The sequence below is a fragment of the Corvus cornix genome, chromosome 4, assembly GCF_000738735.6.
Source record: "Corvus cornix cornix isolate S_Up_H32 chromosome 4, ASM73873v5, whole genome shotgun sequence".
NCBI lineage: Eukaryota > Metazoa > Chordata > Aves > Passeriformes > Corvidae > Corvus > Corvus cornix.
The window spans coordinates 31,127,292-31,146,663 of NC_046334.1; the positions used below are offsets into that span (position 1 = coordinate 31,127,292).

The 19,372-nt window shown below is 41.4% G+C and overlaps 1 long non-coding RNA gene across 1 annotated transcript in view; it reads right to left on the minus strand.

Annotated features, from left to right (window-relative positions):
• Positions 1 to 11,499: 11,499 nt before the first annotated feature.
• The window catches only part of LOC104697098, a 103,867-nt gene continuing 95,994 nt past the window's right edge, over positions 11,500 to 19,372 (minus strand). The window contains exons 3-4 of the long non-coding RNA XR_002048235.2: positions 15,462 to 15,570; positions 11,500 to 11,626 (exon numbers count right to left, since the gene is read on the minus strand). This is a non-coding gene — a long non-coding RNA (uncharacterized LOC104697098). The remainder of the gene's footprint in view (positions 11,627 to 15,461; positions 15,571 to 19,372) is intronic.

Below are 19,372 nucleotides of genomic sequence, written 5' to 3' on the forward strand. Positions count from 1 at the left end.
ACTTCATGCTGGTTGCCAATACAATCTGGGTGAATTCTGGAGAAGTAATCACAGTTCAAACAGGGTCAGCTGTACAAGGCCAAGGCTATTGATGGCTATTTTCTGAGGCTTGCTGTGGTCAGGAATGCCAGTGCTACCTATTTCAGTTCAGAATCCTGCAGAAATCAGAAAGACATCTTCACTTAGGTCTTTACTTAAGGAATTTCTTACCACAGGATAGAATCTCAAACTGCAAAATTATTTTGTACAAACCTTCAACAATTAAGCAATACACAAAATAATTTACGCATACTGGCTAAATGCAAAAAGACATCTAGTCCTGCTCCAAGTGGCAGATAAAAGCACTCTTCCAATGGTTTATTTTTGACCTAGACACCACGAACTTAATATGTTCTGTAGCATTTACAGAGAATAATTTTTATGGAATATATTTTTTAAATCTTGCTTTCCAGGGAAGTACTTTCTTTTTTTCATCTAGTACTCTTTCCTAAGCTATTTTTGGACCCCAATGCATGAATTCTAAGATTTCTGGGCAACACTGTGAAAGAGTGAATAGATGAATAGGAGATGTAAAATATCCCAGCCTGCATAAGAGTTATCCAGTCCAGTTTTCCTGTTCTCTATTGAAATGTGGATTTAGTGATGATTTGTTCGAGCCTGCGGGAAAGCTTATTTAGTTATGTATTAAAAAAAAAATCAAATGTTCTAATCTTAACTCGTATTTCTGACTACAAATGACTCCTGTATTTTTTCAGCTAGGTCTGGAATATCTCTCCAAGGTAACTATGGTCTGTTCTTGAGTTTGCTTCTTATTTGTAGAAGTCTGATTTGTTTAAATAGCTGTAGGAAATTTCATATAATCAGTGGTGAGAGGATATTCGCTAATTTTTAAAGGCCTGATCAGAAAAACGGCAGGAAAACAGTCAACATGACGATGGTCATTCCAAGTATTAATTTTGACTTCAGCAGTACTATATACTACCAGAAAAAAATTATAAATCTTGCATTTAAGAAAAAGAAAGTGGTATCCTAGAAAACAGATGCAGATTTCTCCACATCTCTGCAAGTGTCCAATCTTTTTACATCTGACTGATAGCTTTAGCAGCGGGACACATGTGTGGTTTATTCACTTTCAGATCTTTAAGTAAGACAACAGAACAATATTAAAATCTCCTGTTGCTTGTCAGTGAGTAGATGGTGTCCATCATGGTGCGGGTGGCTTGCAAAGGCACAGACAGCTGTAGCTACAGGTATCTTTTCAGATGGAGGTGAATGGAGTAAGGCGACCACAAAAGCTTTGATTTCCATCCACCTGGACAGCAAACAGACGAAACAAACAGAGCAGGTGGGCACACACAATGATACCAAGACAGGCCAGGGCAGTATCACATCAGTGCCTCACCAAGGCAATCGCAGGGTAGCAGCAGTGGGATGGATGTGTTCCTTCAGCGCTCTGAGCTAACAGACCTCGCACTCCTCTCCAGACAGCTAACACAGACAGCTGCAACAAGGGCTTCTTCTGCACTATGGACCCCCCTTGTTGCTCCTCTAAGGACCCTAACTGTTGCTAGCAGCAGCTTGAGGGCAAAAATGTCCAGGGCCTTTGGGTGCCATAGATCTTCTCTACATCCGTGAAACAGCCAGAAAATGCTAGAGGCCATACGGAGTACAGCCACTGAGAGCTACTGCCCAGGCCCCTAGAAACAGCTGTGTAAATGAGTTAACAGCATCACAGTAAACACCTGCTTGTGCTTTCTGTGCCTCAGTGTGGGCACTGCATCTACGTTTGTGCCACCTTGTACAATTAGGCACCAGAGACTGCAGTAAAACCAGCTATTTGTCACCCCTTCCGAGGCAGGTGCTTGCCTCACCAAAGCAGCAGAGCAGCCTGGACTGACTCCCCAGCCCCCACTTCCAGGGGGGAACCTCTGCCACGTGCCCCCACACCAACAGCCAACAAGATATGCAAAAAGCACCAGCAGCACAGAGATTAGAAAGATGCATCAAAAAAAGCTTCCCTGTCTGTCTCCCGCACAGTGGACCCAGCAGATCTTTGATGGGTTTGAAGCCCTAAAAGGAGTTCTCTGTGTTCTGGTACTGCTTGAGCCTCCACAAAAGAGATGAAAAGGAGGAATAAAACATCTGAACAGCCCAATCTGGTCTGAACTGCATGCATTCATTATGGCAAAGACGGATTTCTTCTGGTTCCTCCTCCGTATCCACCTCCTCAGTGGTGGCAGCGAGAAGTTTGACACTCCAATTACAGGATATTCACATTAAACAGAGAAGAGGGACAGCTAGTTGGTGGCAGACATTTAGGATATGGCATCCAAGGCTCCATGCAGCCAGCAGAAACCTGAAGGAACAGATTGACACTACTCTAATGGCCCCGCTCCTCGCAACACTTTGGTGTAGACTTAAATTAGCTCCGAGCCGTCAGTGTTACCTGCAACTTAAATCAGGGTCCAAATGTACTCACTTCACCAAAGCTACTGTGAAATGGGACTGGTGTTCTGGAAGGGGCCCTGCTGTGTGCGGCTGCTGTTGTAGTGTAGTATTGGAAAGGGATTTTTCCATGGTTTTTTTCCCTCCAGGTTTGGCTGTACCTCATCTCTGAGTCCCTCAGCACAGGGTCTCAGGCCAGGAGTGGGTGCTCACTCTATTCATTTACAAAACCATGTGGATGAAATCCATTCAAAGGCTTGTGCAAAAGCATTTGATGTTTGTGGCTCAGACACTGCGTTTTCCTTTCAAACTTGAGAAAAGTTTTTGTCTTTTTTCCCCCTCCAATGGAAATGGTAATGCAGGGTAAGAAAAATGTCATTAATAATACAAACTGGGGGCCTTTGGGAGGAAATTTTAGTTTTGAAAAGAAACTACTCTGCATGAATATGTCATGCCATCAGAAGTTTATCTGCATTGTCTTGACTCTTCACATATGCATATATTTCTCTTCTGCCAGACATGGTCCTTATCCTTATTTAAATAGGGTATAATTATAGGTGCCTACTTAAATTACAAGAAATAAATAGAAATTCATCTATTCGATAGGCATTTTCCTAGGAAAAAATTTTTTCCTTCAGATATTGGTTTTCTTAAGGGTTTTTTTCTCTCTATTTTTAATTTAAAGCTACTTCTCTTATGTTTTATTCACTTGTTTTCATTAGGTAAAGGAATGCCTTGGCATGAAAACCTGTCCTGAATCCACTGCCTGCTTGACAGATAGATATAAAGACTTGAAACATGAGAGGAAAAGCAGATGGTTGCAAGGGGAAAAAAAACTTTAAACAAAAGAAAGGAATTAAACCTAGCACAGGCACATGTATTAATACTTTGTGAGTGTCATTGCATGTGGTGGTAAGACTGACAGACCTCGACAATGGATCTCTACCACCTTCTAAAAATGCAGAACCCTCCTTTTTATCTCCAGATTGGTCCTGACCAGTTTGTTGCAAGTAGCTACTGCTTGAATTTCGAATATTGAGTGCCGGTATCTGTGATTGGTCCCGCAGTGTAAACCACATGCTAATGTTTCTCTGTCTTGACGAGATGAGAACAAACATAATAATCAAGAAGAGGCCTTGAAGAAGCCACTGTGGCTTTAAATCTCTCAGGGAGCAGCAGCAGCAGTTTAGGGAGAAGCGACTGATAAAGAGGATTAGGGAGTTCTAGAAAATTTTAAGCCCGTTCCTTTCTGGCCCACACAGGCTCTGCCCAAGGCGCCATTCCTACAAAAATTAGGCTACTGTGAAATTTATTGCCAGGGTGCAGAATTTACATTGCAATTTCTCCTGTCACAGCTTGGGCTGCGGTCAGATCCCTTCTGCCTGCCTATCCTGCTGCTGCACCCCTTACCCTGGCACAGGCCCTGGCCCCCTGCATCCCCCACACTCTTTGCAGGGGCTGGGGACTACTGCGAAGCCCTTTTCCGAATGCTTGAGGAGAGCAAGCCTGGCTGGGAGGTGTTGCAGAGGATGGCTGCTGTTGCTTTTCACCACATTGCTGCTCTTGTGGCCAAGCAAGGGCTTATTTTCTCGCCCCTACAGAAATTCAATGGAGTTGAATGTTTGCATTGTCAATAAACTGCTCTCAGGGATTACCTGTGAAGAGGTAGTCACAAGCCAAGGCAGGTGATGACCATCTCTAGGTTTGTGGGAAAGGACCCGTAATCCTCTTCCAAGTGTCTGTGGGGCTCTGCTGGGCTCCACAGTCAAGTATGGCACAGGTGGTACCAAAATGCTTCCATCCTGTGGGGAGGGACAGGGGCACAGCAAGTCCTGAAGGCATCATCTGAGGAACTCAAGAGGAGGAAAAAGAAAAGGAAATAGAACACTTGGAGGGAGAAGAACAGAAATAGCGAGAAATGGCAGAGTACAAAATAATAAGATTGCTGCAGATAAATAAATTCTTGGTTGAACTTACTAACAGGGCGCTCACTGCCCCTTTGTGCTCTATGTTATTCTCCTTGTCCAAGAGGTCACTAGCAGGAAGGCTTGCAGAAATGATGATCATTATCTGGATATTCATAAAGATCCAGTGTGCTGCCAATCACAGGACAGAAACAGGCTGTATCACCTCTGGGTCCGAACGGAATTAGCCAAGAAAGCTTGAAATTAGCAGTGTGTTCCTTTGTGGGAAAGCCTTAGTCCTAACACTGATGTCATGACTAGCTGAAATTATGTCTAAATTAGAGAAGTAAAAAAGCCCTACTTCCTCAGAGGTGTTTTGCAACTGTAAATGAGGCATAATTGTATCACCTAGGAACTATGATAAACTGTTATTAGCATTTGAGCAGTGTTTCCCATAGAAATCCAGGAGGGCTTTTTACCCTGGATTAAGGGTCCCTCCTGACATTTAAATAGGAAGTGCATATGGAAATGGAGTTGTCCAGGGTGTCACCACCTTGAGGTGAAGGATAGCCTGAGGTGCAAGGGTGGAGAATAAATGTTACTGCAAGAAAAGCTGCTGAATTTCCTTTTGAGAGACTGATAATCCCACAGGCTTCTGCAGAAGCCGCTTTTGATTATCATTGCTGATGATATTAGAAGACATCTCTGGAGTCTGTCCTTTAAAAAATGTTTCCCCAGTGCTACTTGAAAACATATGGGTTGGGAACTGAAGTGAAAAACTGATGTTTTACTAACTCTCTTGGCATGATGGAGGCTTAGAAAATGATGTGCCTGATACTGGGGATGCATTTTTAACAGTAAATGAAAACAGACTACAAAAAATTTCAAAATACTAGATTGATAAATGTAGATGAGAAAAGAAGTTGGAACAAAAAAGGGACTGGTTAGAGGACCAAATGAGAAAAGATGGATCAGACCTAGAGTTGGGGTGAATTGGAGCAGCTTCTTTAGCTTTAGTGGGTCTATACTGAGCTGCATGAACTCATAGAAGATCTAGACATATACTAGCAGTTTATATGCAGGATTGCAGTAAACAAGGTCATTTTCAAGTGCAGCAACATCCTGAGTGCTTTATCAAGTAATAGGGTGGACAAACAATTTGGAAGGTAACAAATCTGAGGGGAAATGAGCAGAGAGATGGATTCAGTGCCAGTGTATTTTGCTAACTCCAGTTACTGCACCAGCAATGCCTGGCTGCAAAGGAGGCACATCTACATGGGTTCCTGAAAGGAATCAGGAAGGCAAAAAAGAGAAGGAAGAGGAAAGGGGAAGGCTCCATGTCCTAGCTGACCAGGCTTTTTCAGTTTAGTATCTTGGGAAACTGGCCTATAGTTACATTATTTAAAACAGAACGTAACACCTGGACAGGAGTTCATGCTCTCGTTCCAGTGGCCCTTCTCTGGACAACTTAAATTTCTTTTCAAACAACATGCATTAACCTCCAGAAGATGTTTTATACCAGAACAAATGTGATCTGTGCTTGAGTTGGACTAGGTTGCTTTTGCTGGTTTAGCAGGGTATTTTAAAAAATAAAATTAAAAAGCGTTACTCTGATAATGCTTCAGTGAATACATTAGGCAAACTGCTAGCCTTAAACAAGGTAGAAAACTTCACCCTTTCAGCTCCACAACCTGTGAAAAAATTAATACATTTTGATTGCTGTAGAAGAACTTTTGAAAAAAAGTTTGGTACTTTGGCAAACTACTTTGGCAAAGTGTAGAATCTCTTGACTGGGAATGTGGCTTTGAGCTTCCCCCAGCAATTACTGATTTTATAAATTTACTGAAGTAAAAAAGCATCCCCTTTCAGTGCCTTTCCTCTCTACTTCTTTGTCTCTTTTAGTCATCACACACATACCCACTGGAAAAGTCAGATGACCAGCAGATTTTCTGCCAGACAGGTGCTACAAAATTCCTGGTGAACTTCAGGCAATTTTAGTGTGCTCTTAAGAAAAGAGTAAGCCCTGCTGAGGATGGCATCCTTCTGCACCACTATGGGCAAGCCCTCAATCAGCTCCTTTTCTGTAAATAAGTCAGATATTTTGACCCCTGGAAAAGATTTTTTAAATGGCAGAACTTATATTTTTGCTGTGTGGTGGCTACAGTGTCTGTTGAAGCAGTAAGGTTCTGCAGCACCCTAAAGAAATGTTAGATCCTAAAGGCAGCTTTCATCCTTAGCCACAGTCAGCTGAGATAATCTATTTTTCAGTTTTCCCAGGCCCTCTTTACACTCTCTAGCTAGTAGCTTAACCTCTTTTCCAAAAACCAACACAGCTAAAAAACACTTAATATCACTCTCAGTTCTGACAGAAATCAGAATAGGTTTTGCATTTGTCTACACAAAGAAGTTTTATTTCAGTGACTTGAGGTGTTGGGGTTTTTTTCCAGATGTGACTCAAGCCATGATTTCCCATTGAAATAAGCTTTTATCCTTTTTCCAAGAGCTAGATTGTGCTATGAGAAAATTCAAATGATTTTATTCTAGAAGCTGTCTAATTAAACTGAACAATAAAAATTGTTATCCTTTATGACCGCCAAGCAATTAAGTGACCTGGTGATAGGGAATTAAGTCAGTCTTCTTCCTTTGAAATGACAGCTGAAATAGGAGAGGCGCTGTTCTTTGTCTAACACGTGCATGCTGGAGAGGAGGCAGAGGGGGAAGGATGGCAGTGGAGTAATATACAGTCAGAAAAATCCTATCCCTGTTGCAACTGCTGAATTGTTTCCCATTAACTTTCCTAAGGGCAGAATTTTCCTCTTTGTGTCCTATCTTCTAGGATAGCCTCATAAACAAACAAGAAAAAGACCCAACAAACCACCTTGCTTCTACTACAATTTATATTATTCCCCAAACTGTTAATCTAAAAAGCTCATTGAGTATATTGTGGTGCCTTTCTCTTTCTTTGACAACACTCAGTGTAAATGACAGTATAGCAGGAAGAGTGCATGCTAGCTCATTGAAGGTGTGGGCCAATGAACTCATAACTGCAAAATGACACAGTGGGGAGTGGATCAGGGACACCAGGTTTAAAACCAGAAGCATCTAAAGTGCCAGAGCTGTGGCAAATTCACCAGCATTACAGACCACAGCCTCTCCATCAAAGACAGCAGATACAGTCTCAGGGCTTGGTGACAATGCGACTGCATAGAAAGTTCTCCCTTTTGCATCACTACAGTTATCTTAACTATAGGAACTTAATTCAATTGGCATACACTTGCTTTCATTCAGTGATAAAAGCATCCAAAGTAACACAATCCAAGATGAAAAAGGGACATGCACAGGGAAATTAGTGATTCTGTTTGGGACATTATATTGGCATAATTATATTTTTTAGAAAAAATTGTGCCCCATCTAAGGCTTTTTCCAGGCCATCCAATCTTTGGGTGGCTGTTGATTATACAGCACTGTGTGATAGGACCATTGTGTATTAAGCATCAGTGAGTGCTTGCCTATCCAATAAAAGTATATACAAAAATCAATTCTACACAAATTATCTCGATAAATTGGCTGAAAGCCTGTAAGACAGTAACAAATGGATTAAAAAAATGCATCTATTTTGGCGTCACCAGTTAGAGTAAGCTATTTGTCACAAGACATCTCATTGTATGGATGAATGGTGGTTTTGTTTCCTTCTCCCCAAACTGCCCTAACTGTGATCTTCCACTGGACACCCTTTGGAAAGGAAAAATCTCACTATCAACTGCCCCTCATTACCTGGTAGAGTCCATCTGGAACAAAGTTTCTGTTAGCCTGCATAAATTTGGTCTTACCATTAATTACTGTAATTAATTAACTTTTATGAGTGGAAAAATATGAAAACAAGCTAAAGAACAAGACACTTTTATGCCAAAGATGTTTTTACAGCAGCTGAATACTGTGCTTTCACACCACAGTTGTAAAAGTTCCTGGGTTTGTAGTTTTCCTTGTTGATGGTGGCATTAATAATTTCTAACAGTGACAGATTTCAGAGTGTCAAAAGAATTAGGGCTGTAGTGTCAGAAATAGGAACCACGCAGTGCAAATGCAGAGCTTTTTTAATGTGTTTAGATTTTAAATCCTTTTAAGGGATAGCATTGCAGGCTTCAAGTGCCCTAGCAAATCATTAATGATAATATGAAATCCCAGCAGAATTATAGCAGCTATTGCACCATGAACTTGGCCATCCAACCATGTAAAAAGAGTCCTTTCCACCTCTGAGTCATTACTCATTACAAAAAAAGCCCATCATCTTTCTACCAATCTAGCAGGGTAGCTGGAGAGACTAAAACTAGAAGAGTGACCCATATTGGCTGTATATCTTAACAAAAAGAAAGACTGGACAAATTCACACAAGAAAAATTCTTCAAGTACTATTAAATGTCTTGAGAAGTTAGTGAGACACAAGTAGCTGCAGTTTGGAAAAGTCCTCGGAGGGAGCATCTCTACGTGCTTGTCCTACTCTCATGCGTGTTTCATAGGCATCCACTGTTGGCTGCTCTCAGCTTCTTCTGGACTTGTGCTCAAGACAGCAACTTCGGGGGAAAATTGTAATTACTGGTCTATTATTAGATACTGTAATTTTGCCAGAAGGCCAAAAGTTACAATAAATCAGCTTTAGTACTATCTGTTGACTCCAAACATGGAAAAGGGCCATGAATTCAGTAGAGGGATAGATAATGTAGTTATATTAGAACACATTATTATCCAAAGTGTTGCCTATTGACAGTTTAATTTTTATTGCATGGCAAAGGTTAACATCTTTAGGTAGTTCAAAGGATCCAAAGGGTAAAAAATTACCAAGAATTCATCTATTCAGCATAGATATGAAGCTATCAGAAAAGACAGTTGGCATGGTTCTAGCACCTTCTGATCAAGATGATAGATTTGATTTGGCAAAGATTTGGCTTTCATTAATGGTGGACAGACACTGAGGGCTGAAAAAAAGTGCCAGCTTATTATTCTGCAGCTGAAATGTAGCTCTTGGTAACAAGATTCATGAGTCTCAGATTCCTACTGGAAACTGAGCTGTGATTCATTTTGGGAAACTGCAAGAATATTTTTATTTCAGGTTATTTTACTGTTTTACCTAGAAATAATCTACCCAGACTTCTTCTTTTCAATTAAAAAGAGGGAGAAAATTGAATGAAAATAGCAATTGATATGGAGAGAAAAAAAATGGGACATTTTTCCACCGCTTTTTCTTACAGGCATGGATTTCTCTTATGGGCATCAGACTTGACAGTCTATGCTGGATCCTTCAGGACAATTTAATCTCAGAGGAGATTGCACCTACCCACTTACTTAGTGATGCTTAAGTCAGCAAACTATTTCACTAGTACTGCAGTACATTTGCTTTTGATGGTTCTACAGGCTTAATTAAAGCACTTTGAGTATGTTTTAGACCACCTTAATGTTCTAGATCCTAGATAATCTTGGTGTCTGCCACATGATGGGAAAAGAGGAAAACATACACCACACCAGACAAAGAGTTCCAATACAGTGAGTTTTCAGATAATGGTGCTCTGTCATTCTGGCCCTAAAGTTTTATTCTGACTAGGCTGATGTTCTATCATGTCGTTATATTATCTCACATTGTATCACCTCATCACTGCTGAGTGTTTTATTCTTCATAAGTTTCAGTGGTGTCCCATCACAGCCCATTCCCCGGCTTGGTTCTGCACTCTGCAGAAGAGTGTTTAAAGTCCACCACCACTTAAATATATTGAAGTTTCCTCTTGTGGGATGAGAAGTGGTGGCTAGAAATGTCCAGCTGACCTTCTCTTTTGCCTCTCTCACTTCTCATCTAATTAATTTTCTGCATTGGTCTGGCAGAGCCTGAGATAGTGGCACTTCAGGCCACATTGCAAGACCCATCTATTATTGTCTTTTACCAAAGAGGCTGATTTGAAGGGGCATGAAGTTTTGTGAGGCCTCAGAAGTGTTGAATTGACTTTTCTGTCACTTTTGCTACATTTTAGTTTCTGTGGGTTGCAGCACTGATGGAAATATCCTTATAGTCTATGATAGGCAGATTCTATAAATAGCATGCTAAAGAAATTGAAATGTTTTAAAAAAATAAGAATCATTCAAAAGTTTTTTAAAAACAGACAATATATGTAATAACCAAAAAAAACCCTACTGCAGTTTTATTTTTGGCAAAAGATATGTAGTAAGAAAGGAAAGTATGCAGTTTAATTTTCTCCTTGGTATTAGTTCTCACAGTATTTGCCCGTAATGGCAACATTATAATTTGTAGAATTAATTAATGATCTGGCATCTGATTTTGATTCATTAATGCTTAAGCCAGCTAAGTCTCAATTATCCTCTGGACTATTTATTCCTTAACAAGCTTTTAGCTAATGTGATTTTAAAAATATGAAAATAGGTTTTAACTTGCCTTTAAGATGTGGCAATATTTTAACACTCCTCTATAAAATAAAGGAACCTTCATATTTATTGTTCTATTATAGTTACATTTAAAATTAGACTAGGGAATTTGCAATGTATTCACTAAATATATATTATATTTATATGTACCTGGAACCTGACTTCAATTTAGTCTTGATTAAAAAATGTACTGAATTGGAAACTGTGTAATAAAGGATGCCTAAATCATACTGACCCAGAATATCTCACTCAGTCAGACAGTTAGCAAATAAGTGCACAAGCAAGCAGATGATACAAGAATTCAAAATTAATTCTATTCTCAGAGGATGCATAGACTAGAAGATAGCATCTGATTCTATCTGCAGAGGTGTAAATCCAGAGTAACACCTTGGCTAAAGTCTCCTTACCCTGAACTTGATAGCTTATCCTGCAAATGATCAGAATTGGACTCTCCTAAGCCCAAGGCTAGGTTAAAGTAGCTGAAATATCCAGTTCTACTTCATGATATTTTTGTGATGCAACTGTAAGTATCTACAAATTTCCAAGTATTTATTATTTCTAACTAATCCATTTACCAAATGTAAGGACTCTTGATATCTTCTCCAAATGACTGGTATTTTTAAAAGTTCAATCACCACATCATTTAGGAAAGTCTGCCCAACGCAGTTGTGACTTGCTGCAATTGTGTTATGATAGGGGGCATTTAGAAACTGCATACCTTTGGTTTGGAATTGTCAGGTACCAGTTCCAGAGTTGAGTTGAACTGATCTTGTGAAGATGCTTCTCTTGCTGGGCTCTAACATGATGGTCCTGTCTGTCATCTCTGCATCTTGTCCTTACTCATACCAAAACTGAAATGCATAATTACAAAGATGGGTAAATAAATGAATTACGGGTGTTTTAACCAAATAATCATAGTTAATTACTTTAGTTACTAAGATTTGTTTTGAAAGTACCTTCTGAAAAATTTCAGGCATTATGAAAATGGTAGAAAATACCGTTTTCTAAGCTATCAGTGTTGCAGTACATGAAAAAACCCATCTTCTCCTGAAATTGCGCTTCCTTCTCCTAAGAAGTCATTCAGTGGCTTCCCAGTACCTGCATGTCAATGTAATACCATTGGCTCAATGTGTTTTTTCTTAGTTCATACTGCTGTGACAGCTAGAGCCTTCCCCACCCTTCTCATAAAAAAAAAAAAAGCCTGAGATAACATCCAAGAGTATCTTCCTTCCCATTTTCAGCTCAGTAAGTCTGGCTCCCTTAAGTCCAAGCTGGGAAGTCAGTCCCAACTTTTAAAGCATGAGCTGTAACTCCACTGAAACCCAAGGAGCCCTTAGCTGAGCCAGTTCCCACACGGCTATCCCAAAACTACTGAGCAGGGGGACTGCTGTCTATGGGTTTAAAAATCAAACCCCGTTTGCTGAGTCAGATCCTCTGGCCCACTGAATCCACGCTGCAAAGCTCCAGGGGCACAAGGCAGCTTATAAAAAAATAAATCCAGCCTATGTGGCCAGTGCAGAACTCCTGGGTGGTCACAAAACCAGCTACCAGAGACATACCAGAGGCAACAAACAAAGGAATCAATCTCCAGTTACTACCACACGAGGAAAAGTCCAAGGTACCTCCGTTGTTATGGCAAGAGTTCATTTGGGCTAAGAGGTAAACAGACAGCTGAGCTTGATCTCTAAAGCTGGGGCTGGGCGGCTGGAAGCACCAGCTTTCTCAATTGCTCAGAGTAAAGGATTGAGTCGATAAATCAGAGCAGCCCTGATCGCTTTTAATCAACTGAATGAGGAGGAAGGAGGGGAGGTTGAGGCTTGGGAAGAAAAATATGTAAAGCTTAAAAAGTTCCAGCTGCTGTTCTCTGATGGAGTCGCGTTCCTCAGGAACGGTGGAATGGTTAGGCCACCTGGTGGTAAATAGCAAACCAACAACCTTTGCAATTTCCAAGCTACAGTAAATGTCCAAAGGATCAGAGAGCTCTGGGAGCTGTCAAAGGCTGGGAGCTTTTCAGACCCAGGTGGCTGCTGTGCAGGCACCGCTGGGAGACAGCAGCCAGCAAAGGCTGCCATCAGCCAGTCCGCAGGTGCAACGCGCAACAGCTGACCTGGTGTCTGGCCAATTTCTGCCAGACAGCTGCCTCCATCATCAAATCTTCCACCACAGCCAGCCTCTCCCTCCCCTCAGGATGGAGGCAAAAGAGAAAGCAGTCCAGGAGAAAGGAGCTGAACTTAGCTTGTAGCTTGTGAAGTAGTAGTCAATGGCTCAGTGTTCCAGTGGACATTGGTGAAAAGTGGTGTCCTTCAAGGGTCCATACTGTTCAATAGCTTCATCAGCAACATAGACAGCAGGATCGAGTGCACCCCCAGCAAATTTGCAGATGACACCACGCTGAGTGCTGTGGTTGACACACCTGAAGGACAAGATGTCATCCATATGTATCTGGACAAGTTTGAGAAGTGGAACATGGAAGTGATTTAGCAAGACCAGGTGCAAGGTGCTGCACCTGGATCAGGGCAGCTCCTGGTTTCAACGCAGGCTGGGGAATGAACAGATCGAGACCAGTCCTGTCGAGAAGGACTTGGTGCTGTTGGATGAAAAGCTGAACGCAACCCAGAAATGTGCATTCACAGCCCAGAAAGCCAAATGTATCCTGGGCTGCATCCAAAGCAGTGTGGCCAGCAGGGTGAGGGAGGGGATTCTGCACCTCTGCTCTGCTCTGGTGAGATCCCACCTGGAGTACTGTGTCCAGCTCTGGAGTAGAGAAAAGACATGGACCTGTTGGAGTGAGCTCAACAGAGAAACACAAAAATTATCAGAATGTTGGAGCACCTCTCATTCGAGGAAAGGCTGAGAGAGTTAGGGTTGTTCAGCTTGGAGAAGAGAAGGCTCTGGGAAGACCTTGTTGTGGCCTTTCAGTATTTAAAGGGGCCCTATAAAAGGATGGGGATAAATTTTCCAGGGTCTGTTGTGATAGGATGAGGGGTAATGGTTTTAAACTAAAAGAGGGTAGATTTATACTAGCTATAAGTAAGAAGTGTTTTACAATGAGGGTGGTGAAACACTGGAACAGGTTGCCCAGAGAGGTGGTGGATGCCCCTTTCCTGGAAACTCTTAAAGTCAGGTTGGACCAGGCTCTGAGAAACATGATCTAGTAGAACATGTCCCTACTCATTGCAAGAGAGTTGGACTAGATGACCTTTAAAGATGACCTTCCAACCCAAACCATTCAATGATTCTATGTAGGAGCTTGACATGATGTTTGTTAAGTGTCTGAATGAGGAGCTCTGTCCCCATGTGTGGCATCAGGTCTATGCAGGTAAATCAAGTGAGGCTCATGTGAAATGTTGTGATATACATTTCAGAGGGCTCTGTGCAGCCCTTCAGAAGGACCTTGACAAGTTGGAGAGAAGAGCAGAGAAGAAGCATCTGAAATTCAACAAAGGCAAATGCAGGGTCCTGTATTTGGAGGAGAATAACCCCAGCACCACCACAGGCTGGGGCTGATCTGTTGGAAAGCAACTCTGCAGAGAAAGACCTGGATGTCCTGGTGGGCAACAAGCTGTCCATGAGCCAGCAGTGCCCTTGTGGCCAAGAAGGTCAATGGGATCCTGAGGTGCAGTAGGAAGAGCATTGCCAGCAGGTTGAGGGAGGTGATCCTGCCCCTCTACTCAGCCCTGGTGGGGCACATCTGGAATGCTGTGTCCAGTTCTGGGTCCTCAGCGCAAGAGGGACATGGAGCTCCTGGGGCAGGTCCAGCAGAGGCCAAAAGAGGCGATGAGGGGACTGGAGCATCTCTTACGAGGAAAGGCTGAGGGAGCTGGGCCTGTTCAGCCTCGAGAGCAGACAACAGAGAGGGCACCTCAATGTTTATAAGCCTTTGAAGGGAGGGTGCAAAGAGGACGGAACCAAGCTCTGCTCAGTGGTGCCAAGCACTAGGACATGAGGGAACAGGCAGAAACTGATGCACAGAAAGTTCCACCTGAACATGAGGAAGAACTTTACTGTGCAGGTGGCCAAGCACTGGAACAGGTTGCCCAGAGTGGCTGTGGAGTCTCCCTCACTGGAGATATTCAAGAACCATCTGGATGCAATCCCGTGCCATGTGCTCTAGGATGACCCTGCTTGAGGAGGGAAGTTGGACCAGATAAGCCACTGTGGACCCTTTCAACCTGACCCATTCAGTGATTCGATGATTTGGAACTCATATTTTAACAAATATACTACAATGTAGTTTTCAAATTGTTTCTTCCAGCAAATTCACTCACCAGAAGTATTGCAAAGTATCAAACATAAAAAGGGAGTACATAAAAGATGCCAAACCTGTTGTTGAAGGTTTCTTCTCCAGAAGCACTTCTAAGTACTCATCTTTAATATCCAAGAATTTAGCTGAGCTGGACAGTGGTTTACTGCCAGAGGGCACTCACAGATGGGTTCAGTACAGGCAAATCAATATAAATGAAAATCTGTTTGAAAATGTAATAATTCTTAAATAAAGAACTATCAGTTGTTTTCTCCAATTTTGTCCACTGGACCTTTAGTCTAAGCCTAGTGAAAACAAGTATGCAAGTCCAGCAGTTGCTGTTCTACTGAGCATTGCTTCTAGCTGCTCTCTCTTTGCTGTTCTTGCCTCATTCCTTCACTGCATTCCCTGACAGTTGAAAACTCACCAGACTTGTGACTCACATTTTAATCTTATCCACAAGTCACAATGTTTATTTCACAGGATGTCCAATTAAACGTCAATTCAGTCTGCTCTGGAGTTGTTGCCTTCCCCTCTGGTGATTAGTATAACCTGAATAATGTAGGAAATACAGAAAAAAAAAAAAGGGCAGTAAACAATTTCAGTGACATCAAGAGACCACGCTGAAACTTTTCCCACAGAAGACAAAGGAGGAAAGTCATGCACAAAAATGTTAACATGGGTCATACTTGCTAGTGTTCTAACTATGAAGAATGGAAGAGAAAATTATGCTACCTTAGGGTGAGTTATGGGCCCCCTTTAAGCCTGGGGAAACATGAGTAGGTGGAGGCTGTGCAAGACACACAAAAGTGAGAGAAAATCTCTGTCCTCATTCTCTCTGTGCTTTGAAGTACCTGCTGCTGCCCTTCACTGAAGCCAGTGTGAGTACACCACTTCCTTGCATCCTGCCTCCAATGCAGGTGCTGGAGCTCTGCAGCTCTTCTTCAACGTGAAGAAGCAGACTCCTGCCTATCAGGTGGTGTACACTACTGTCTAGAAGCCTTAAAAACTACCATCTATCAGCTCACTGAGTGACTGAGGGGGAATCTTATGACAGAGACTTGCATACTTTCTTGGGGCTTTCTTTTCATCTTCATTCAGGCACGTCAAAGTGCCACGTGATGCACATAAATGTAATTCTACTTGTTGTCTGCTCCAGAAGTAGCCTTCTGCAGCATACCAGGCTTACACTGGAGGCTTGGAAATGGAGGTAGGGTTCTGCATAAAGCAAGGGGCTGCTTTTCAAAATAAGAAAGAAAATGGAACTAAACTGTCAAATGTTACTGAGTCTTTACATAGCAACCAATGGTAAACCTCTTGGGAAACACCAAATTTTGGTGAAGCTGTGCAAGAACAGAGCTCAGATTCACCTTTCTTTCCAATTTGTACAGCTGCTAAGTCAATGCCAGCTGGGAGTTGAATATCACCAGTTACTCAGGGGAAATACCCTGGTTTCAGGATGAAACTTTGCTCACTGGAGGACACTCAACATTGATGCAAGCACGGGCAAGTCTGCTGGAGAGATCTCCTCTCAACACAAGTGTTTGAAACAAAAAGGGCCATTGGCTCCTCACTCCTGCACTGGGACAAACTGTGAGTAGGGACTCATGGGGGTAGCTGAAGGATGCTGGGGGTCCTGAAGAGCCAAGCAAAACTGTGCCAAGGACCCCAAGTCCACGGGCACACTGTGGGGCAGCTCTCTTAAGAAGCCAGATGTTCTCTCCAGTTTGCAAAGGGAGCAATTTTGTGACTTAGGAAGAAATATTTCCATTTGAGCTCCTGCTGTGACAGTGCTCATTACTCTGAGCTGTGTCTAAGTGGCAATACAAGTTGCTCCTCGCAAAACGTGCCCTGTGCCTGCCCACATTTTATTTTTTTTTTACCTATGAGAGGTTTGGCACTTGACTTTTTTCAGCAATAGCATTGTAAAACTCTTTCCAAAGAAATTTTCAATGTGCCTTGCTGGGACTTTCTAAAAAATATAGATTAATTGTGATAGTTAAATTTCCCTCTGAGTGATTTCTTTGATAAATGGGTCTAGTTAGGACTTTCAATTAAGCACCAAGCCCTGCTGTGAAGTCAGACTGAGCTTCATGTTGCAGGCATTTATTGCCTCATTTACGCAGAGACAATCTGAATTATTTTATGTTACACTGTTTTCTTTATCTGTCTTTTTTTGCACAGGTATTAGAATTCCTATTAACCCTTCTATCAGGGAGCCAATTAAAAAGGTATGGTCAAGCAATTTTTAATTATTTTGTTATGGTTTAAATAAGCCTCCTGGAAGCAGGGCACTTGAAGGCTTTCTCTTGTCCATACTGCAATGTATAAATCCATTGGTTTGTTATTGTGCAGATTCTCACAGTCTCCAAGAGATAAAAAAATATGAAAATAATATAAAGTGGGAAAGAATAGACAACTACCACAATGTTTTGATGAATGGTGGTAATATGCAACAATCCTGGGAACAGAAGCTTTTTTACATTATCCAAAATTGTGAGTAAATGGTAACCACAGCTCAGAGAATTTCAGTTATCAGGGGTGCATTCCACCCTTAAGGTAACTGTGTTTTAAGTTATATCCATTCACTCGAGCAGGGTTGCATGGTCATTTTGAAAGTGCATTGAAGTATTTAAGATACACAATTTCTACTTTTTAATATGCAGTTGGGACTATTTGCTTGTTTTCCTAGTCACTGGTACTGATGGCTACAGAAAAACATCCATGTGACTGTCAATCACTGTTGTTAACCATGAAGAATGAAAGGTACACTGATTTAACAAAAACCAACCCTGAAACAACCAAAAGAAGAGGTCTTTTTTGAAAAAATGCAAAATCCACATCTAGACACAGGATTCACTGTCATTGATAATAAAGAAGAAGTCTAGGAGCCTTAGAAAATGATTTTAAATTTTTATGAGTTTTCTGTAAAGCCAAACACAGCTGTGGTAGCTAAGATGAAACTGCAAGGTTTAACAACTGGTGTGCTTTAAGATATAAATCAGAAACTAATTGTCTGACATTAGGAGAAAATATGTCTTTCTCTCCTCCCACACTACCCAACAAAATAATATTTCTGTTTCTTTTATACTGTGTAGCATGTTGGAATCTCTGCAATGAGAGTATATACATTTCCAATTATACTTTTGAGCTTGATTTTGATACAACCAGTGAAATTAGTATGCTTCCCAAATAACAGTTAGTCACAGGCATATTTTAATTCATATCAAACTGAACTCCTCTTTTCCAGGAGGGAGAAGGATTTCCAGGGAATCTCCACAATCTAAAGAAATCAATCTGTCTGTCCATATATGAGTTTAGTCACAGTCAGATCTCATGTTATCTATACAAAGCAATAAATGAGTTGTGACTACTCAGAGTTTAAATAATTGACAGAAATTTCAATGCAATTAATGCAAACAAAGGAAACAAACTCACTGATGAGAAATTAGGGTTTGTAGATTATTGAGGTATGACAGTAAATCCAAATGTCAGCCCCCACCCCCCTTTTTTTTTCTCCAACATAAACCAGCAAACCCATGCTTCTCATGTAGATTTGTTATGCCCTGGCATATCTAATTTCTTAAACTGGGAAGACAAAGATGACGGATACCAAATAATACAAGCATACATTTTAAAAATCCAAATGCTATTTTAAATGCAAGTTTAAATGAGAACACTGTGTGGCTAATATTTATCTAGCTTCCTCTGTCTTTGAGGCACAGCTCGTCATATAAGACTGTGCTGTTAAAGCAGTTCATGGAAATGATGTGCATGACTCCTTTTGCTAATGGGAGCTGGTTGCACAGAACAATCTAGCTGTTAGTGCTCTGAGGAGAAGGGAACTTGAATAGCAGGGGCTTGGAGAGCAAAATAAAAAGAAAGCTGCTAAGGGCATTTGAAAATACACTCGCTATTCTTTTCCCTCCTAAGCATTGCTGCAGTAAACAACAGCTTCAAGACTCCTCTTTAAATAAGTGACATGAAAATGAAAAGAGCACGACTTTGTATTAACAGCCATTCAAAATGTACCCAGGATCCCAAACTAACCTTGGGGATAGGAAAGGCTTGCAGGGGGAGGGTATTGCTAGGAGGGTTGGTTGGGTTTGTTTCTTTCTTTGCTGGCCAGTGGTTTTAAGAAATCATCCCTGGTGGGAGGATTCTGCCCCAAAAACAGGGATCCTGTGTTCCTATGGGGAGTGTGTTTAAGCTTGGATTTTAAAATTACAACTGCCTAAAATTAGACTCCCAAATCCATGTAATGTGCTAAAGAAATGCCCTGGTTTTCAAAAGAATCAAACATCCACAGTCTCCAGGTCAAGGTCCTGACCTAGGAAAGCAGATGAATATTCTC